The 23,992-nt window shown below is 34.5% G+C and overlaps 1 protein-coding gene across 5 annotated transcripts in view; it reads left to right on the forward strand.

Moving 5' to 3' along the window:
* The window catches only part of MACIR (macrophage immunometabolism regulator), a 45,518-nt gene that overhangs the window by 9,592 nt on the left and 11,934 nt on the right, over positions 1-23,992 (forward strand). For 4 of the 5 annotated variants that reach the window (XM_074281914.1, XM_074281915.1, XM_074281916.1 and 1 more), the window contains exon 2: positions 1,383-1,472. The exons of the other annotated variant lie outside the window; for it this stretch is intronic. The gene's annotated coding sequence lies outside the window, so the exon portion shown is untranslated. The remainder of the gene's footprint in view (positions 1-1,382; positions 1,473-23,992) is intronic. 5 annotated transcript variants of the gene reach the window in all.

Raw genomic sequence — 23,992 nt, forward strand, 5'->3', positions numbered from 1 at the left:
ATTTGAACCTAAGTGACTGAAGATTATGGTATCTCTCAATAGTAATTAGAAAGTTAGGAAGAGGAGATGATATATGTGTGGGGGAGACAATGAATTCTGTTTTGGACTTGAATTTGAGATGTCTATGGGACATCCAGTTTGAGATTTAAGTTAAGCAGTTGTAGATTTAAGACTGAAGGTTAGGGATGAATAAATAGGTGGTGTGTGTGATTATATTAACATTAAATTTGCTCTGTTTAGAAGAATTGCCCATGTTTAACCTATATTGGATTGCTTGCTCTCAAGGGAAAGGGGAGGTGGAGAGGAAAGGAAAAAAACACAAGGTTTTGCAAGGGTGAATGTTAAAAATTATCTTTTCATGTATTTTGAAAAATAAAATCTATTATTGTTAAGAAAAAATAAATTTTCTTCAGAATGTTCAACACACCTGAACCTCAGTTTATCCAAACAACTCATTACTTTTCCCATAAACCTATCCTCCATGCTTTTCAATTTTTATTTAGAGTACCATCATCCTCTCAGCCACACTGGCTTATGAACTAGAGCCATCCTTAATTTCTTTCCTTCCTCAATCCTGCCTTATCCAAGTCCAAAGATATAATTCTTTTTTTCTCCCCCTTTTCCTTGTTCCTTAAAAACACAACAATGAAATCATATGTGGGTAGAAATGCACTTCAGGGAGTTTTGGTGAATCTTAAATTGTTCCAGGAGGAGATACTACCTACCTTCTCTCTCTCTCTCTCTCTCTCTCTCTCTCTCTCTCTCTCTCTCTCTCTCTCTCTCTCTCTCTCTCTCTCTCTCTCTCTCTCTCACTCTCTCACTCTCACTCTCACTCTCACTCTCTCTCACACACACACACCCCTAGAGATGGAGAAATGGTAGAAAACAGCCAGTACTCTTATTGTTTTAAAAAATTAAAACTTTTCTCCTTATTTCCCAAGTGCTTGACAATTATTGTTTATTCCTCATAATAATCTCCTGAAGAGGATTATAATTGCTTACATTTCACTGGTAAGGGGGAGAGACACAGAAAAGATAATTGTATGAATTCACAGAAGGATCAGGATATTATAGCCAACATTTAATCTCCAGATTTGAACTTTTATCCTTTTATTTAGACTAGGCAGCCTTTCTGAATCTCCACCAGGATTTTTTTTTAATAGTACACAAAAGCTAGCACTTAAAAACTTTTGTGTTTTTCTTTAGTTCAATGAACTAAAAACTTTTGTAATTGAATGAATTGAATGCTAAAACCTCTCTTGATATGTTATAGTCCTGTTATTTTATTTTATATTTACAGATTGTATGTGGCTTTGCAAATTGTAATTTAGAATTTTTGGGGAAGTTTAAATTAAAGGTTTATTTTTATATTTCATGTTAAGGATCTGGAGAATAGAAAGAAAATTAGTATGCCTGTGCTCCCTTGGGACTCACTGGAAACTGTATCGTGACATCTGCTGGGATTTAGTCTGGTGAGTCATATTTTTACCTTTTAAGTGCTTGAGCAAAAACATAGTTCTATCATATATTCTGAGATATCATAATTAAAAATAAAACTAAAAAATGTGACATTATTGCAAATATGTCATAATACAGTATTCTAGAGTTTTTAATGTATTAAATGCTTATAATTATAATTGCAAGTAGCTTGCTTTAATTTTTTTTCACTCTAATTTTTTTCTCTTTTGATGTGTACTATTTTTGTGTCTTTAAAGTAGTAGCTAGTGTCTTATGGAACCATATTTCAGAGTATAGCAGTTAATGATACTATGGCTGTTACTGAGCTTAAACTTTTTTCAGGGGGATAAATTTAGGTGGTATTTTAGTAAAAAAAAAAAATTACCCATTAGTCTCCCAGTCAAAGTTTTGGGAAATAGTTTTGTGGAAACACTTATTTTAAATAATGACATGCCAAAAGGTTAAACAAAATCCCAGGGTAAATAGATGACTAAAAGGGTCATCATTCTCAGTCACTTGTACATGTATTAGGATTTAGAAGTTTCTTTCATCATGATTTAAAACATTAAAAATATAGTACATTCCTGTACTCTTTCCATCATGTTGTTAGTATGTCTATATTAATACAACTAAAGAGAACTTGTGCAGAATTATTAGTCTCTACATTATATCATACTGTTTATTAAAGTATTTCACTTGACCTGAAATTTGTAGGTCACTGTTTAGAACCACTTAAGAGTTGTTGTCATAATCCTTGAGCAGAGCAGCTTAGTAAAAAAACACTGCCCAATTATTTAGCAGCAGAATGATAAAGAGGAACAAGATATAAAAAGCTACTTAAGTCAGATATAGCATAACATAATTTTTCATAAAGTATCAAGAAGATAAAGGAGTGAAATTTCACTTTAAAAAAGGACAAGAAAGCAATTATAAATGGAAAAAATCCTCATTAAATCTTCCTTGATTGTCTTTGGTATTTGTGACATTATACTGCAATGCCTACTTTTTCAATCCAACCCCAAAATCAGACTTCTGTGAATTTCAGGTTTCTGAAACTCAATAGCAATAAATATTTGTTTGTACCAGGTAGTGTGCTAGGTTTGGGAGATACAAATAAAAAAGTTAGTTTGGTTTTTGTGCTAAAGTAACTTACATTCTAATGTAATGGAGGTGAAACAAGAGCATCACACAGAAGTCAATACGAAGTATATATAAAAACGGTCATTTTTGAGCAGAGGAAGGGGGAAACTAAGACTGGGGAGGGTGATGTTATTAAAAGCCTGTGGTCTTAAAGGAGGTAGCACTTGGTCTGTGGCTGGAAGAAAGACAGGAGTTCCAAAAGGTAGAAATAAGGAGGGAAAACATTTTAGGAATTGAAGAGAGGCCTATGCAAAAACACATAGATAAGAAGTGGAATGTAATGTAGGGGGCACATTAAAACTAATTTGGTTGGGAAAAATGTATTTGTGAAGGCAACAATGTGCAATCAATCTGGAAAGATAATCTGGAGCCTTAATGTAATGGATTTTAAGTGCCAGACAGAAAAGTTTATATTTTATCTTAAAGGCAATAGGGAACTGAAATGATCAGGAGAGTGACAGTCAGATATTTGCTTTAGGGATATCAATTTGATAGTGCTATGGAGAATAGATTGGGCAGGGGATTCACCAGAAGCAAGGAGAATAGTTAAGTCATTATTATAGTGTAGATGAAAAGTATTGAAGTTCTGAAATAAGGTGGGTGTTGTATGAGTACAGAGAAGGGTGTTGGTGCAAGAGTTGTTAAAGAGAGATGATTGACGAAACTTGGGAACTGGTTGAATTTGGAAGATGAGTGAGATTGAAGAATCAAAGAAAAGTCCCACGTTATAAACTTGAGGTGACTAGAAGCATGGTAGTGCCCTTGATGATAGGAGGAAAAGGGAAAGATGAATTCTCTTTTGAAAATAATGTGGTTGAGATATCTGTGGAATACCTAGATAGATGTGTCTGTAAGTAGTTGGAGATGGGGATTTAGAGTTAAAAAGGGGTTGAATGAGGGCCAGATAAATTGTTTTAGGAGCCATCTGCATGGGGATAATAGTGGAATGTATGGGAAATGATAATCTCATCATATAGAAAAAGAAGAGTCCAAAACAGAACTCTGGAATATATATAAGGATGGAAGATGCATTATAATCTTCCAGTGGAGACCTTGAAGGAACGGACAGAATGAAAGAAAACCATGACAATTCAGTTTTATTAAAACCTAGAGAGGAGAGAAAATCCCAAAGAAGAAAGGCTGATTAATGGCATTAAATGTATAGGAAACAAGGACAATTATGGAGGAAAACAAAAGAAAAACATACCTCCTCTTTCCCTGCCTCCTTTTCTTTTCTTTCCTTTTCCTTTTCCTTTTTTTAAAAAATATTCATAAAGAGATCATAATTGATCTTGGGAGACAGTAATATAAAAAAAGTGGTAGAAATAAAAGCTATATTTCAAAGTGAGTATAATTGAGAAAGTGAAGGCAAGAAGTATAGAGGACAGTTTCTAGAAGTTTGGCTGTAAAAGGCAGGTAAAATAGAATATGATAGGTTGATGAAATGCTTGAATCAAGTGAAGGTTCCTTAAAGATGCTGGAGATCTTGGCATCTTTGAAAATAGCAGGGAAGGAACTAGTAGATAAGTGGAGTAGAAAATTGGGGAATAGGGAATTGGGAATGATTGGGGAAGGAAGAAAGGGCGCCATTAAAGGGTTGGTTTTGTGGAAGGTAAGGACTATTTCATCCTCTGAGATTGGAGTAAAGATGGAATGGACTGGGGGATGAAACTGAGGTGATTTGAAGTATGGAATTGGAAGGAGAATGAGGTCAGGATGTATAGCCTCAACTTATTTTAGTAAAGTATGAGATGAGGTCCTTTTGGAGGTGGTAGTATAGGTAGTTGAGAAGAGAAGATCTGTGGGGTTATCAGTGGATTAGCATGCAGTGGTGAGATTTCAGATTAATTTTTATAGTGGCCTTAAGTCAAAATGGCATTATGACTCCCTAGAAGGATTTAATAGTATTTGAACAGGGAAGAGAAGGTAAATGATTGGGAATTGTGTAAAGATTGGGTTGAATAGGTATGACCAGTGATGGGATAATGGATCCAGAGAGTCAAGGATCAAGGGACATGTGAAGTTGAATTGATTACTAAAGGTCAAGATTTGATGGTGTAAGAACTGAAAAGATAGGGAATTGACTGGATGTAAAGATTTCAGAGTTTTGCTTATAGAAATAGAGCATTTCTGGGTGATGTTGAAGTCAAGGGCTTGTCCATCTTGTATAACTGAAATGGAGTGAAGTAAATAAGCAGTTACAATTACTAGTCTGTACCTTTGACCATTGACCTTTGCAGTGTCAACTCTACCTGGCTCACCTCCTCTGAGGCCTTCAAAGGTCTCTGGCCACGATTTCTTAAATCTATACTTTAATAACTGATAGCACGCTCAAGAACAGCCACGTCTGTTCTAATCTTAAAAGCCTTTATTATACCTACTCACATAATGCCCTGACTTACTGCCCTGATTTGTTAACTCCTTAGTGAACACCTGGTCTGAAGACCCACGTGTTCACTACCAAACTCCTTACCTCTCTGGGCTATCCATCAGCTTGGCTCAGCTACCCCAGGCTAGGGAGCCAGGTTAAAAGAGAGCGACTGGCTGCAAGCAGTGGGCTTATAAAGGGCCTGTGAGGTCACACACACAGCCAACCAGCGAGAGAGCTGTCACCCATTATGAAGCTATCTCAATATGTCCAGAATCCCACCCACAGGGCAGTCCTATATCCACAGAGATTACTTCTGGGCCACTCAATCTCCTGTTGCGCTGTGGCGCCGCCCATTTAAAGGACCCTTACAAAATACTACTGCAGATCATAGGGTTGAGAGACCTGGAAAGTAAGAATCTTTGTGTGGATTCTGTATTGATTACAAGCAAATTAAAATGTTATGTGTAAGGGTAGTCTGTCATTAGCAAGCATTTATAAAGCATCTATTATATACCAAATAATGTGTAAGTACTAGAAATAGAAAGGACAAAAGACAATCTGTATTCTTCAGGATTGCATAGCTTAATGGAAGAGATAACATGCCAACACTTAGGTACAAACAAGTTATGTTTAGGATAAATTAGAGATAATTAACAGTGGGAAGGAATTCAGATTAAGGAAGACTGATGAGAAATGACTTACATGTTTTGATAAATAATAACTCTTAAGAATCTAAGACCTGGACCTGAAAGTATTCCCATTCCCCCCCCTTGACCCCATCAGCAGGATATGATAGAAAGTATATCTGTTTCAGAAAAAGGAACTCAGGCTGTGATATCTTCAGGAAGCCAGGTTTCTATGATTACTAGGAGATAAAAGGAATGTGAGAGGAAGAGGTCTAATATGTTAGTTAAAAATAGAATGAAGGTTCCATAAGAATAACAAAAGTTGAGATCTGTCTTGGTTAGGAATTTTAGAAGGCTGGGGTCACCATGGTCATAAATGAGGGAGTGTGGAATGTGATTGAGGGAAGAGAACTTGTTTCAGAAGCCTGAAGCCTAGAATCATAAAGGTTTCAGGTGGAGCCACAGGGCGGTAGATGATCATGGTCTTTATAGCAGTAAGGGCACTTTATATCTTATAGTTTTCTGAGTATAAGAAGTAGAAAGAGTGTGTGTGTGTGTGTGTGTGTGTGTGTGATGGGGGGTGGCGGGATAGGACTGGCAAGATAGCCTTCTTGCCTGGCCTTGTGCTGATGGATTAAAGCTTTATTTGAGATTAAATATATTCTCTGATTAAGCCAGGGAACTCTGCCTCTTGCAAGACTTAAAGCTTAGTGGATTTATTTCCTGTGGTGGGAGTGGTGCTGTGTGAACCTACCTCCATAATTTCTGGAGTACCTATCATTTCTGAGGAACTCTACTTTTGTAACTGAGAGATGGATGGCAAAGCAGAGGACAGATGGCCATGCTGGTTAGTTTTTGGTATCCTGATGGAATGGTTAGATGAGAAGAAGCTTGTTGTGGTGTAGAGATGAGGTTTGGTTTACCTATAGACTGATCAATAACAGGTGCAATGCTGTCATAAGACATGGACCAAAACTCAGAAGGAACCTAGGGAACCTGGGTTTCTGTCCTGGTTCTGCTGCTTAATATCTGTACAGCCCTGGGCTTTCTTAGGTTATCTCACTTCATGGATTTCATTTTTATCATCTACAAAATGAAGGAATTGAGACTGGATATCATGGAAGATCCCTTTTAGGGCCAAATTTCATAATCCTATAAATATAGAAGCTAAAAAGGTTTTTAAGTAACCTATTTAGCTGCTGTAAAGCCTTTTATTTGTTTTGCAGGCGAAACCCCTCAGGCCCTGGTTCAGAGACCTCTTTTTCTTTCTTCATTAGCACCTCCAACAAGTTTGATTTCTTAGCCCATAGAGGATTCACACTAGCAGGTGGTAGGCTGGGATGGCATGAAGGGAGTAATGTGATTTGTCTACAGTTGCTGTCTTCATTTCCTTTTTCTCTTATTCTTCAACCCAGTTTGGGTTTCTACCTTATCCAAACTATTTTTCCAAAGTTATCTTTTAACTGCCAAATCTGATGGTCTCTTCTCAGTTCTGTTAGTCATTCAATATTTGTTGCATATTGCTATGTGCCAGGGACTGTGCCGAGTGATGGGGATAGAAAGGCTTTAAACAAACAAACAAAAAAACCCCAGTTATATCCTAATGGGGCAAGACAATACAAAAAGAAGAAAAAAAAATCAGTGGGTGACTAATTTTAGAAGTCTCAAAGTTGAAGTTTAGATGGGAAATAAGGAGATATTTGAGCTGAGCTCCTTTCTTAAATGAAGTTTTGGAGTCCTCACTTTCTTAAGCCACCTGCTATGGTTGACATTGTTGGCTCATCCTCTCCTTGTAGAATACTCTCTTTCTGAGTTTTTGTGAGACATTACTCCCTCCTAGTTTATTGACCACTCCTTTTCAGTTTTCCCTTCTTGGTTCATCATCCATATCCTACTAAATATAGACATTCTCCTATGCTTTGTCTTGGGCTTTCTTTTATTTTGGGTGGTATAGTGAATAAGAGCACTGGACTTAGGGTCAGGAAGACCGGAGTTCAAATATGCCCCAAGCACTGTTTGGGAAACTTATGAGAACCTGTAGGGGATTCATTTTTCTCATTTGTAAATTATAATGAAATATAAGGGAAACATAAAGATTAATCTTAAGGCACCCCTATTAAAGTCAAACTGTTATATATGAATGCTGCCATCATTGCTAAGATAGTTTGAAAGAAAGATTAGAGTTGAGCTGTGTAGTATGGGGTGATTCTAAACAATAAAATTGAATAGAGAAAAGATAAAAAGGATCAATTCTCTCATAAAAATGGGGAATGAAATAAAGAACTAGTATAGAGAACAGGTGGGGGTGGAGGGCTGGTATTGTTGGAATCTTATTCTCATCTGGGTTGAAGAGGAAAAAACATACACATCTGGAGGGGGGTGTAGAAGTCTCCTGAACTTGTAGAGAAGTAAGAAAACTGGGGACAGGGTAAGCACTCTTAGAACTTTTAGGACTTTTAGAAAGGTGTATAGATTAACATGGCGGGGGTAGAAGATAAAGGAGGAACTCTTAAAGGGGGTGGATAAAATTAGACATGATGAGAATAAGGGGAGAAGTTAGAGGCTGAGAAGAGAAAATATTACAAATAATGATTGAGGAAATTTACAAATAGTCATTATAACTTTGAATGAAAATGGAATAAATTCACCTAATAAAACAGAAATAGCAGAATGGATTAAATATCAGAATCCAACAATATGTTGTTTACATGAAACACATTTAAGAATGAAAGTTAAAATGGAGGGTTGGAGTAGAATTTATTATAAATCAGGTAATGCAAAAAAGACAGGGATAGTAATTAGGATCCAAGATCAGAAAGAAAGCAGAAAATTGGGGAAAGAATTTGATAGTTTCTCAGGAAAAAAGTCTCATCTCACAGACTTTTCAAATCTATAAGAATATAAGTCTTTCCCTAATTGGTAAATGGTGAAAGGATGTCAACAGGCAGTTTCCAGTGAAGAAATCAAAACAATTTGTAGTCATGAAAAAATTCTCTAAATCATTATTGATTAGAGAAATACAACTTAAAACAACCTTGAGGTAACATTTTGCATCTACTAAATTAGTCAAAATGATTGAATGAAAAAGTGACAAATATGGGAGAAGATATGGAAAAATTGGGACACTACTAATTCGTTGTTAGTAGAATTGTGAACTGATCTTATAATTTTGGAAAACAGTCTGGAATTATGCCCAAAGAGTTATTAAACTGTTTATATCCTTTGGCTCAGCAATACCACTACTACATCTATTTCTAAAGATGATTAAGTAAAAAGAAAAAGAATCTATGTATTCTAAAATGTTTATAGCAGCTTTCTATGTGGTAGCAAAAAATGGAAATTGCAAGGATGCCCAACAATTGAAGAATGACAAGTTGTGGTATATAATTGTGATGGAACACTATGCTTTAAAAAGCATAGTGATCTTGGAAAAACGTGGAAAGACTTGCATGAAAAAAGAGTGAAATGAGCAGAATCAAGGGAACATTGTATAAAGTAATAGCAATATTGTTTTAAGGATGCCTCTGAGAAAATGTCATTTTTACTATTAAAATTACCCTAATTAACTATAAAGGATGTATGAAAAAAACCATTCTCTGTATCCAAAGAAAAAACTGATAAATAAAAGTCTGAATAGAATAATTTTACACAGGCACACATATGCGCGCGCGCGCGCACACACACACACACACACACACACACACACTGTGTCTAATGATAGCTATCTTTGTGGGGGAGGGGAAGGGAAGAAAGGAAAATCAAATAAAAATTATATAAAAACTTTATTATATATTTTAAAGGAACAATGGCTTGTTGTACATAGTAGATTTGCAGTTTCATATGCAGTAAACTTTTTAAAAAAACATTATGTTATGGAAATGCTTGTTATATTCTACAAATTAAAAATGAAAAAAATGAGAGGGTTAGTCTTAATGATTTGGAAAGCCCTTTCTACCTCTAAATCTGCAGTCCCATGATCTCTTTGCACCCTTTCTTTCTTCCTCTGGGTGATCTGGTTTGTTTTCTTCTACATGTGTTTCTAAGATATATGTGTTCAGCCCCAATCTCTCCCCTTAACCCTGGCATCATATTATCAGCTATTTATTGAGCATTTCACAAGGAGTATCCTGAAAACATCACAAAGTTTAAAAGTGTAAAATGGAACATATCTTTTCTTCCAAACCGTGCCTTTTTTCTGTCAAAAACCCTATCCATTCTTCTATTCTGCCTAGTTCATGAGTCAATGCTGTCCTTAATTACTCCCCTCACATAGTCAATCAGTTGTTAGATCTTGCTGTTCCTATTCCCTAGAACACCTGTCCCATGTTTCCTCTTATCATTTTATCCATCATTGCAATGGTGTCCTAATTGGCATCCTGCCACAATTCTTTCACCACTCATATCCATCTTCTGTACTGCTGTTGCTGAAATATTTTTCTTGTGTAATTTCCTGATTCAGTAAATTCTGATGGCTCTCAGTTGCCTCTAAAATAAAATAGGATCAGAGGGTCATAGATTTTAGAATTGGAGGAACTTAATAGTTATCTAGTGCAATCTCTTATTTGATCAACTGTAGCAAAGAGATTCTTGCTGAAAGTTACAAAGAGTAGTATAATTATGATTCAAACATAAGTCTGCTGATTCCAAATTCACTATTTTCAGATTACATAAATTTGTCTTTCTACACACTTCTTTTCTGCATTCTATTGTGTGGCCAAACTTGCCTTCTCTTCCATGTTCCTCATGGGTCATCTCCATTCCTTCACAAAGATCATTCTTGCTTGCAAGCTATCTCCTAACCTCTGACTCAAAGATTCTTTTACTTCCTTTAAGATACAGTTTAAGCACAACCTTCTACAAGGATCTTGACAGCATTTGCTGTTAACTGCCATTTCTCCCTAATTATCTTGTATCTACTCTGCATACCTCCTCTATTAGGATATAAGATCCTTGAGAGTAGGGTGTGTTTCATTTCTTGTCTTTGTATAATCTTCAGCACCCATCTTCTAGCATGATGCTCTTTGTTGTACAGTAGGTGTTTACTAACATGCTTGCTTGTAAATTCTGGTTGGGAAGATCCTCAAGGTTTCTAGCCAAAAACGGAAGTGTTTCTATTTTCATTCTGAATATATTAGGTCCCAAACTATGACCAACTGGGGGCTTGGCCTGGGGACTTTTTGGTCAATCAGTGAGTCAGTGTGATTTGTGTTTTAGACATGCCCTAAGAAAGAAAATGTAGCCAGAGAAACCCCAAGAGAGTGTGAATGAGAGGCCATTTTTTATGCCGCAATTGCTACCTAGACTTAATCACTGAATGGATATGGCCTCAGTGTCAAACTAAGACCTGTTAAAAACATAACATAATATAAAAAGACCAAGGTCTCCCACTGTCCAAGGCCATCTCCAGTTATCCTGTATCTATATCTGGCCACTGGTCTCAGAGGATTCTGGAGGAAGAAGTGAGGCAGATGACCCTGCATAGCCCACCCTCACTTAAATTCAATTCACTTTCATGTCATGGCATCATCTCCCTGATATTTGGGTCAGTATTGGAATTGTTATTCATAAGGAAAACATCAAGTTGACAGAATGTAAACTTGCGCATTATGCTCTGTCCAAGAAGAGAGGGAGGTACATAATCCATTTTATATATTTTTCTATAAATGCTTAAAATAAAAAAAAAATGTTTCAATACTTGAAGGGATCAATTTTAATTGCTGTTTGAGGGACAAGTTACCACAGTAAAACTGAAAAATCTTAATCTAGGAGTTAGCAATTGTTTAATTATTTTCAAGCATATTTGACTCTTTATGATCACATTTTAGGGTTTTCTCAGCAAAGATATTAGAGTGGTTTGCCATTTCTTTCTCCAGCTTACTTTATAAATTAGGAAACAGGCATATAGAGTTATGCGATTTGTCTAGGGTCACACACTAATAAGTGTCTGAAATCAGATTTGAACTAAGGAAGAAGAGCCTTCCTGACTCATGGCCCACACATTCTCTCTTCCAAGGCACCTAGCTACGTAGGAGTTAGTAAACCTAAGTTCTATTTCTGTTTCTACCACTAATTACCTAGGTAACCTTGAGTAAATCACTTCACCTTATCTGGGCTTGATTATCCCTTGATTATCTCTTTCTAGCCTGACCATTCAGTCCTGGAATCCCTAGGGTCTGAGCACAACTGATTCTAGGCTAAATGCTTCCTTTAAATAGATTTATTTTTTTGATGTTAGATTTTCAATTTCCCTCTTCTCTGCCTCTCTCCAACCCATTGAGAAGGGAAGACATATGATTGATACCTATTAAACATATTAACTTATGGGAAACATTAATTTTATTTTATTTTATTTTTTTTTCTTTTTTTTTTTTCCCTGAGGCTGGGGTTAAGTGACTTGCCCAGGGTCACACAGCTAGAAAGTGTTAAGTGTCTGAGACCAGATTTGAACTCGGGTCCTCCTGAATTCAGGGCTGGTGCTCTATCTACTGCACTACCTAGCTGCCCCCATTAATTTTATTTTAAAGGGCATTTGATGACATCTTAATGACTTGTTCTCAGTTATTCTTTATTCTAATATTTAAAGCTAAAAGTCATTATAAACTCATACCATACTTTTTTATGTTCTGTCTACTTGATATGTTTTTACTTTTGGGGGCAAAAACATGTCCAAAGACATGAAACAGTTTTAAAAAAAATTTTGGAGTTAAATTCACTAACATGTATGATGGGAAAAGGTGGCTTATTTGTGCTTATCTAGAAATGTCTTGTAATAGGTGTTAAACATATTGATGATTTTTAGATCTCATTGAAGCAGTTTTTGTTTCAGCATTTACTTTTGCAACACCTTGTCTTTCAAATCCTCTCCCTCCTCCCTTAACCCCTCCAATACAGCAAGCTATCCAATATAAGTTAAACATGCATACAGGGTATATTTTCAAAGTATTGCTGTTTATGTTACAACATAGGACACATGAGCATCTGTGACTATGTATTAAGGTGCATTCATTCCACACACATCCTGATCATTGCTTCTTGATTGTGTTGAGCCTAACACATATGGTTCTACAATTTATAATTGCTATAATTGGAACAATTTAGGTTGTTTTAAGCAGAGATGCCAAAATCTGAATGAAAACATTTATTTATGTGTTCAACAGGCCTTTATAAAAGGCTTATTATGTGCCAGGTACTGTGCTAAGCACTGGGGATGTAAATACAAATAGAAGTAAAGAGAGACCCTTACCTAAAGGTGTTTGTCTCCTAATGGGGAAAGATAGCATTTAAAAGAAAATTGAAATGTTGGGAAGGTTGATGATGGAAACTAGGTACTTAGTGCAGCATCCAGAAAAAGTCCAGAGTCAAGTCTGGAGAGAAATGAGACTTGTCTGGCCTCTGGTACGCCTTACTTAAATGAAGGTTCTAGGAGGAGCCTAGAATTTAGGGGGGGGGGCTGTATATACACACTTATATGTGTTAATAATTGTTGAGTTGTTCATTTGTGTCTCATTCTTTATAGTTGTTGAGTTGTTCATTCATATTTGACTCTCTTTGATTCCATGGACATAGCACACCAAGTCTTTTTGTCTAATACTTTCTCTCAAAGTCTGTCCAAATTCATGTTTATTGCTTTCCTAATATTATCTATCCATCTCACTTTCTAATGTCCCTTTCCCTTTTGCCTTTCATCTTTCCCAACATTAGGGTCTTTTCCATTGAACTCCATCTTTTCAGCATATGGTGAAAGTATCTAAGCTTCTTCCACTTCAGTGTTTGACCTTCCTGTGGATGTCCCAAATTCTTTTCTTTAAATGTTGAATGATTTGATCTCTTTACTGTCAAAGGGTCTTTCAAAGTCTTCTGTATAATTACAAAACATCAGTTTTGTGGCACTTGGCTTTCCTTACAGTCCAATTCTCACAGCCATACGTTGCTACTGGAAAAACTGTAGCTTTAACTGTATGGATTTTCTCAGTAAGGTGATAGCTCTGCTTTTTAATATGTTGTCCAAATTTGCCACAAATTTCCTTCCAAGGAGCAAGTTTGTTTCCCCCCCTCCCCCATTTTCATGACTGTAGATGACAATCTGCAATGATCTTTGAGCCCAAGAATATAAAATCTGACACTGCTTCCTTTTCTTCTTCCTCTATTTGCCAGGAAATGAAAGGATCAGATCCTAGGATCTTAGTTTTTTTTATGTTAAGTTTCTGACGAGCTTTTTCACTCTCCTCTTTTACCCTTATCAAGAGGCTTCTTAATTCATCATATTCTGTCATCAGAATGTTATCTTTTGCATATGTGAGATTATTGATATATCTCCTGACAACTTTATAATTATAGCTTTTTATTTCATCCAGCCTGGCATTTCTCATAATGTATTCTGCATATTAGTTAAATAAATAAGGTGACAGGGGCAGCTAGTGGTACAGTGGGTAGAGCACCAGTCCTAAAGTCAGGAGAACTTGAGTTCAAATCTAATCTCAGACACTTAACACTTCTCAGCTGTGTGACCCTGGGCAAGTCACTTAACCCAATTGCCTCAACAAAACAAAAACAAACAAACAAACAAATAAATAAATAAAAGGACTCCTTTTCCAATCTTAAACCACTCAGTTGTTTTATGTTTGATTCTAACTGTTGCTTCTTGGCTTGCATACAGATTTCTAGAGGACAAGTAAAATGACTTGTTGCTCCTATCTCTTTGATTTGCCAAATTTTGTTATGATCCACATGGTCAAAAGCTGTAGAATAGTCAGTGAAGCAGAAGTAGATATTTTTCTGGAACTCCCTTGATTTCTCCATAGTCTAGTGAATGTTAGCAATGTGATCTCTAGTTCCTTTGCCACTTTGAAACCAGCCTGCTTTTCTGGTAATTCTTGGTTCACTCATTGCTAAAACTTAGCTTGTAGAGCCATAAGCATAACTTTGCTGGCATGTGAAATGAGTGCAATTGTTACATAATTTGAACATATCTCGGCATATCCCTTCTTTAGTATTGGGACATAAACTGATCTTTTGCGGTCTAGTGACCACTGTTGTGTTTTCCAAAATTGCTGGCATATTAAGTGCAGCACAGTAAGAGCATCAACTTTCAGGGTTTTAAGTAGTTTAGCTGGGATTCTATCATCTCTTCTACCTTTATTGTTAGTAGTGCTTCCTAAATCCTCTTGACCTCATTAATCCTCCAGGATGTTTGGTTCTAGATCAGTTACCACATCCTCATGGTTGTTGCTAACATTAAGATCTTTCTTCTATAGTTCTACTGTATATTCTTGCCACCTTTTAATCTCTCTTGCTTCTATTAAATCCCTATCATTTTTGTCTTTTATTATGTTCATTTTTGCATGAAAGTTTCCCTTGACATATCTAATTTTCTTGAAGAGATCCCTTATCTTTCCCATCTTACTATTGTCTTCTATTTCTTCCCTTTGTTCCTGTAAGAAAACCTTCTCCATCCTTGCTATTCTTTGGAATTCTGCATTCAGTTGAGTATATCTTTGTTTCTCCTTTTTATCTTTCTTTCCTCAGTTATTTGTAAGGCCTTATTAGATAGCCATTTTGTGCATGGGCACGTACACACACATAATATTATGTAGCAGGTGGAGAGTAATGCTAATGTGGCTTTCCAGGATAAAGCAGTTTCTTTGACTTGATAAAGTCTGGGGTGTAATAGGAATAGAGGGGTTTACTTTAAATTTTAAAAATTATTTTATTTATTAAAAATAAAGTTTTATTGGCTTTTTCTGCTTTTACATAGGTTAAATTACTCCCAGTGTTCCTCTTCCTTGACTTTTTGTTTAAACATGACATCAGGCATTAAGTTTCTTTCTTGGGTGAGATCATATTAAAAACTATTGAAAAATGGAATTCCTTTTTCCTGTTTGTATAATCTCTCCCATTGGGGGGGGTGTAAGGAGGTATAATTGTAGGTAGGTCTATGTTCTAATAAATTAAAGTTTTTAACAATTATGTATTAAATTTACATATACAATGGACAGCAGAATTTAGGGCTTGAAAAAAATTGGAAGAGGAGCTCTTTTTTTTAGATTATTGTGATATATCCTATCCACAGATTCTGGTGGTACTTAAAAGTGCCCACATTTTTTTTTTTTTAAATTACTATTTCTTTTTTTTTTTTTTACTTAATAATTTTTTATTATATATATATTTTTTATAATATTATCCCTTGTATTCATTTTTCCAAATTATCCCCCCCTCCCTCTATTCCCTCCCCCCGATGACAGGCAATCCCATACATTTTACATGTGTTACAATATAGTCTAGATACAATACATGTGTGTGAATATCATTTTCTTGTTGAAGTGCCCACATTTTTAATAACACTTAGAATATTACTCTGAATTTACTAAGAAAATTAAAAATTTAGGCAAGTTTTTGGGTTGGGTTCTACAAGTAAAGCTTGTTATTAATCTTCCTTATTAGTAACAGATAATCTATAATTGTTTTTTGTGCAAGTTGATGGCTGTACAAGAAAGCTAAATAATGATACTAATAATAACTAGCAGCTATAAAGAATTTTAAAGTTTGCAAGAAATATGTATTTTATGTGAGATGGGTTCTAATATAATTCCCATTTTACAGATGTAGAAAGTGACTGATAGTGTCTAAGGCAAGACTTGATATCAGGTCTTCCTGACTATGAATTATTCATTGTACTACCTGGTTACTCAAAACTCAAAAATAAGCTTTACATATCTAAAGTCACATTTATTAGGATAAAATTTTAGTTTGCATTAAAATTGGCCTAGTCTCAAATAGTCAGGAGCACAGCTGCTTTAGAGCACTTTCAGTTTAGATCACATTCACATTTACCCCTATCCTAATTGTTTCTGGCTTAGGGCCTTTTATTGATTCCGGTTGGTCACCTTAATGCTTGGGACTCATGTTTCTGAAATTCACAATAGCCAGTAGTCTGAAGATGAGGTTTTGATCTTATATTTAGGAGGGAATCTCCTGAGGCCCTGGGGTCATCAAAGATCAAAGTTAATTGTCATATAATCTGGATCTACCAGAGGACTTTCCTTATCTGCCCAGGTTCAGGCTGTGCTGTGGTAGGAGGACATTTAGATTGAAGCTTTATGAATTTGTGACTGGGTCAATATCATGAACAATAGATATAGATCAGATCAGACCTAGGAATTTAAGGACTATGATGAATTAGAAGTCATTTTTGGCACATACAAAAAAAAAAAAGTATAAGGAAAGAGACACATTCCTTATTTCAATGCAAAGCTTTTTTTTTCCAATCTAAAATCATGCAAAAATAAAGCATTTTTATTTACATTCTTTCATGGGAAACTAGGATTCTTTTCAGTAACTTGAAAATAATACATCTTGCTTTCCTCTTCTTGATAATCCTTTGTATTATCTATATAATTTTATTGTGTTTTCCAGGTATATATTCTTTTTTTTTTTTTCAGGTATATATTCTGATGAATATGCTCTCCTTGGTGTACATTCAAATGTATATTGTAATCTGGGAAATAGATATTCCTTCTCTTGATCTTTTTAAAATTATTATTAATATAGCTTTTTATTTACAAGATATATGCATGGGTAATTTTTCAGCATTGATAATTGCAAAACCTTTTGTTCTAATTTTCCCCTCCTCCCTCCCCCCTCCCCCAGATAGCAGGTTGACCAATACATGTAAAATATGTTAAAGTATAAGTTAAATACAATATATGTATACATGTCCATAGTTCTTTTACTGTACAAAAAGAATTGGACTTTGAAATAGTGTACAATTAACCTGTGAAGGAAATCTTGATCGTTTCTTTGTAAATGATGAAATCCTTAATAGATTATAGATTTCTTCTAGGAGGCCAAGCAGTATTCTGGGATTTGATACAATCAGCATAGTATTATCCACAAACTAGATCATCTGCCAGACTTCACTTTCAAAAGGTAATTCCTCTTTAGCTGAAACACTGAGCTGGTATTCTCCATCATAGTTGCAAACATCTTTGATGAACTATATCTCTCCCTGATTTATGCCTTGTTGGATGTTTATGATGCTAGGTTGTTGAAAAGGGCTATTTTTGTTATCTCTTTCAAGGAATCTCATATGGTTATCTTTCATTTAATTGTGAGATGATAAAAATGTGGTCTGTTGTTGACTTGTTTCCCTTCATAAAGGCTCTTCTCAACTGACACAAATAATTCCTATAAAGATTTTGTATAGATTGGCTTGAAGGCATATAAGTTGATTATTATTGATATTTCTTTGGTTACCTTTTTTCTGTGTTAATAAGATCTGATATTTTTTTCCCCTTACATCTTTGATATCTTTTCCTTCTTCAGATATCTTGTATATTAGCCTCTCAGTCTGTCTACTTTTCCTGTCTTGATTCTCTTGTGCTGTATCTACTTCATCTATAAGTATAGGACTTACTGTGACATTAGGGTTTCAGTGTAATGATTTAATTTTTCTTGATGGAGAAAGCAGTTATAATGATTTTTACCAATCTTTTCCTTTTTTCTTGTTTGTTGCCCTCCATACATTTTCATTCTTAAGTGTCCTTTGAATGGCTTTGCTTGCTAAATTGCATACCTTGCCAATGTTTCTTTAAATTATTCTTATTCTCCTTTGCTTTTTTTTGTTTTTGTTTTGTTTTACAAAAAAGATTTTGCTCATAAATGTCTGTCATTCTCCTTCTGTAAGATTATACAAATGAGTTTATATTGTGTATTGTGACCTGGTGTTGCCATTGGCAGCTATCACTCTCATTTTGGCAAGTGTTTTGATGTTTGCTGACTAATGTTCTTTTCTAGCTTTTTTGGTGTCTTTGTTGTGGCAATTAATTTACATTGGCTAAATTTCTAGATAAGATTATTATAATCATTATTGATGTCACTTCATTGTTGTCCATTTTCCAGTTTTGAATGCCAATTATTTGTTTAAATAGTTTGGAGTTAAGTTTTATCCATCATATTTTTTATTGAGATTTTATATATCTATATATCTATATCTATATCTATATCTATATCTATCTATCTATCTATCTATCTATCTATCTATATATATATATATAATTTTTTTTTTTTTGTATTTTACTACTTATCTTCTCTGAGTCAGTTGTCTGAACAGAAACCAGTAACCCTAGAATAGCTCCTACATCAGTAGCAAGTCTTACCTGTACCTAATTTTTTTTTGCAGTGTTTTTTTGGTGCTCATCATTTCTAGCACCTCTTAATTATTTTATTTATTTATTTTTTTTAAACAAAGTATCCATGCTAATATGGTAGGTGTGAGTCTTCTGTATAATAGACAGGACTTTGACCTTTTTTATTCCTTTTTCCTGAATCATGATTTTTCATATATTTTCTCCCATCCTCACTTTTCCTCACCTTTGTATCAAAGTCATCAAGTATCTGAGTGTATGTTGAGTCAATTTGGAAAGTCTCATCAAGTTCTTTGTGGACTTTCTCTAGTACTTCATCTTTAGCAACTGATTTTGATGCCTAACTTCCACTTTTTTTCCAGTTAGCTTTTTTAGCAAACACCTTTTTTAATACAATATGTAATGACCAAGTTATCTCCCTATTATAATGTTTTTGTTACTTTTGGGTGTATGATAAAATCCATTTTCTCAACTCTTTGCCTCTAAGAGCATCTTTCCATTTAACTGCAATTTCTATTTATCTTATATTTATAGTGGGAATTACTATAGGTTGACATGATTTAGTTTCCTCAAGCAATATGACAAGATTGATGTGATTTAATTCCCTTGGGCAATATATTTTGTTTGTTATATTTGTTAGTGGACATGGATCTAATGTTTAAAATGCAAGTACTTAAATTTAAGTTTTTTGATGATCTAAAAACTGTGTGACTATTAGCATGTTCTGTCTCTTTTCTTGCTCAAATTGGAAAGGGGCCATGCAGGATTGAGGACTCTGTGAAGTTTTTCTTGTTGATTGATCAATTAAATTCATTATGATGTGTCCAGCTTCCTGGGGACATACTGTTTTTTAGTTAGCTAAGTTGGTCCTTGGAAAATAGACATGGTCTGTTTCTGGGACCATACTCAAAGCATTTCTGATGTGATAAAAACTGCCACACTTTATTCACTCTTGGTAGAGCTTTCAAGAGTCAAGAATTCAGAATCTTTCCCACATCATGATGAAGCATCAAAATAGGACTTGGTAACTGTATGATTTCTTGTAAAATAAATCTCTAACCATCAGTTTTTATTAGATTTACACTATATTAAATATAAGTAACTATCAAGGCAAGCCCTGGGAAATGTAGGAATTCTTTTTAGTTTTTTTCTGTTTCTGAAAGTGGGAATAGGAAAGGATATATATGTGTGTGTGTGTGTGTGTGTGTGTGTGTGTGTATACACACACACACATGATCTCTTAATCAATATTGCATATGCAGCAATATGTAGCACATTTTAAAATAATTCAAGAGAATAGTTTATGTTTAATTTAACATATAACAAGAAACCTCTCCAGATTTCTTATTGATGATAATTATCTCCTACATTAATAATTTTAGTGATTTCTAAGAACAAAAAAGCTATTTCATAACATTTTTTGTTGCCACATTTTTCTTTACATTGCCTTCCCTTGCTCAATTGAGTTATTATTCACAACAAAGAATAAAAAGGAGAAAAACAAATTGGGGCAAAACCAACATATCAACATTATCTCATAATAAACACACTGTTACATAGTCTTGCCTGAAAAGAAGAGAGAGAGGTTTATTTTCTTAACTTTTTTCTAGGACCAAACTTGGTCATAATTATAAGGCATTCAGGTTTTCTCTTTCCTTTCCATTGACATTTCTGGTATCATTATGTGTATTGTTTTCTTGATCTTGCTTATTTCACTCTACATCAATTCATTTAAATCTTCCCATGCTTCATTTCTCACACAATAAGGAAGATTACATTATAGTCATATACTGCCATTTGTCTAGTTATTCCCTATTTGATGGTAACTTATTCCCAGTTCTTTTCTACCGCATACATTGTGGCCATAAAGACACTGAAGACATTTATTTTTTCTGTCTTTGATCATTTTGTGAGTGGTGCCTATGAGTGAGATCTTTGTATTAAAGGATATGGATATTTTTGCTGTTTTCTTAACCTCATTCTAAATTATTTTCCAGACCACTTGGGATGTTTCCTAGCTTTACTAATATTATATTAGTAATTGTCTTTTTGAAGTATCTCCAATATTAACTATTTCTGTGTCAGCTTTGCCAATTTGTTATTGTTTGTTCTGAATTGTTTTGGTTTGTATTTCTTTTATTATTCATGATTTGGAGCATATTTAGTTGTGAATACTTTGTAATTTTTTTTTTGAAAACTTGTTCTTTGACAACTTGTGAAATAGAGAATAGTTCTTGATCTTAGTATATTTGTGTCATTTATACATATATATTGGATATCAGAAATATTTTATACAAATATGCCTTTCCCATTAGTGTTTTACTTTTTTAAATCTTAGGTGTAAGAATTTTTAAATTTTGTGTAATTAAAATTATATGTTTTATCTTTTCTGATATTTTCTTTGACACTTTTGGCAGCTGTGAAAAGTACGTAATTTGGGTCCTCTTCTACTTTTTAAGTGGTGTGATCTTTTATATGTAGTTGGTTTATGCATTTTGAACTTGTGATATGTGATGTAAGCTATTGGTCTAAAGTTAATTTCTGACAAATTTCTGATAAATTTTTCTCACAGTTTTTGTTCAAGTAAAGAATTTTTCTAAGTTTGTAAATTTGTTAAATACTGGATTATTGAGCTTTCTTATTTTTACTACTCTTGTTTATTCTGTTTTATAGATCTTTTCTCTTTTAAAATTAATACCAAATAGTTTTGATGAGGAGGACTTTGTAATGTAGTTTGAGGTCTGTTTAGTCTACCTTCATTACTATATTTTTTCATCATTTCTTTTAAGACTGAAAACTTTTGTTTATGCCAGTTAATTTAAATAGCATCATCATTTTTCTCACATTGCTATGACCCACATTAATGTTCAGTGACTATTCTGCAATTAAATTTTATTTTTTTAAAGAATGCCTTATATTTTTGTTTGTTTGAGGGTTTTTTGTTTGTTTGTTTGTTTTTTGGTGAACTGACTCCCCTCCCATGCAATATTGTTATTTTAAATGAAATTCTAATATTTCCTTCTTGATTTTGTTATTGCTAAATAGGCATACTATTTCTTTTTGCATGTAATTGAGGAAAGTACACCCAGGGCTTTTAGAGAGGAAATTCTTTTTTGTAATGCTATTTCTTTAAATGCCTTTGCTTTGAATTAATTGTGTGAGGATTGACTGGAGTAAATCTAATTTACTTCTCTTTGGGAGTGCTGGAGATGTACTTTTAGGATTGTGGGCTCATGAAGTACTTTGAACTTAGAGTAGTTGTTGCATAAGGAAATCACTCTGAAGGTATGGATGGTATTAGGAAGAAGGGAGATTGGCATACTGGAGGGATCACTAAAATTACAAAGAAACTTTATGCCTTTACATTACAAATACAGTCTTTGAGAAAAGAATCGTAAGGCCCTTGACATGGTGAGCCTCCAAGAACATCCCACAAAAGAAATATATATAATGTATGTATGTATGTATATGTGTATATATATGTGTATGTATATATGTATATGTGTATATATATGTGTATGTATATATGTGTGTGTATATATATACACATATACATATATATATATATATATATATTTTTTTTTTAATAGGAAAGAGCAAACCTATTACTGCTAATGCTATTTCACTCTCATTCTCTCTCTCCCCAATCAACTGCTTTGTGAGCAACCAGATTGCCAAATTATTAGCGCAAAGGTCACTTTCATATTCCCAAGGATCTTTTATTCTAATGGGCAAGACAACAATGACATATCTGAGTACACACAGAGTACATATGACACTTGGGGGACCAGAAAAGTCTTCATGTAGAAGAAGATGCTTGAGCTTCATATAAAGGGAAGAGAAGGATGTTCTAAAATGGAGGTAGGGAAAGATATATATTCAGGTCACAGGAAATGGCTAGTACAAAGGCACAGTGTTAGAGTGCTGGATAAGAGGAACAAAGTAAAGACCAATTTTGTTAGATTGCATAAAGGATGCTAGAAGGAAATAATGTCCTGTGAAGCTGTAAAGATAGGTTTGTGTCTAGGTTAGGAAGACCATTTAAAGCTAATCAGATATGTTTATTGATCCTTGAGGGAGACACTGGAGTTTATTTAGAAGGATGAATGACAAAGTCAGTTCTAAACTTAAGCCCAAAAAAAAAAAAATCACTTTGCCAGAAGTGTGGAGAATGTATTAAAGAGCTGAGAGATTTGAGGCCAATGAGATATTCTAGACAAGAACCGGTGAGGGCCTGAGCTGAAATATTGGTTGGATCAGTAGAAAGAAGATTTTGGATTTGACGGATGCTTTGCAAGTAATAAGGAGCCACTCATGCATATGTGATAAATGCATACCTCTTGTTGGAAGAGGGCCTCTAAGGCAACATTTTGCTCAAATTTTCTTTCATAGTTAACAAATAATAAGCACAGCAGAATCTTGTATTTTCTATATCTTGTAATCAACTGTGTGATAAAGATGTGGACTCTTACAGAATAATATTTGCAAAAATATGTCCTTTCTCTACTGATGCTCTCATTAAGGATGGCCTTAAGGTACATGTGGTTCATTCTGTACATTGATCACTATTCTTTTTATTCCTGACAAGCTAATTTTTGTTTGTGAGCACAGATTTTTTGACAACATCCTTACTATGGAGCTCTTTAGCATTCTCTACTTGGTAATTGTTAAAGCCTGCTTACAAGTAGCATGTGCCACACTATTTACTCATAACATCACTCCTAATTCTTCAGAATCTGTTGTTCTCTATAACTTGCAGCCACATCCTACTACCATTGGTATTAAAATAGTGGCATTTATATCAGGGAGAAGTTTGGAACCATTAAAGGAACTCTGAATTTTCCAAAGGTAATCCAGCCCGATATTTTGTTTAATTTTTCTCCTCTTTGATTTGGGACTTAGTTCAGTGTCCATTTAATGCAGTGACAGTACAGAAGATATAAAAGGATCCTGACGATGTGATTGGCATCTTGTTTCTGAGTGGAAGCCAAAGCTAATGGCAGTTGCCTACCGTACTGTGCCAGAATAGTTGTAATGGTCTGAATCTTTGTCACAGAGAAATCACTGGAGAAAAAGCAAGAACAAGTGTTCCAAATTCACGCTTCATTTCTCAGGTCCATTGTGTATCATCTATTCTTCTCTCTTAGAAGGAACTCAATCAAATCAGTGTCAGATGGGTATTTCCATTTAAATGTCCTTAGGTGGACTTGACTCAGAACAGTAGAGACATCTTTGTCTATTGCTCTCATCTCAAT

This window comes from Sminthopsis crassicaudata, chromosome 1 (assembly GCF_048593235.1).
Source record: "Sminthopsis crassicaudata isolate SCR6 chromosome 1, ASM4859323v1, whole genome shotgun sequence".
Classification (NCBI taxonomy): Eukaryota; Metazoa; Chordata; class Mammalia; order Dasyuromorphia; family Dasyuridae; genus Sminthopsis; species Sminthopsis crassicaudata.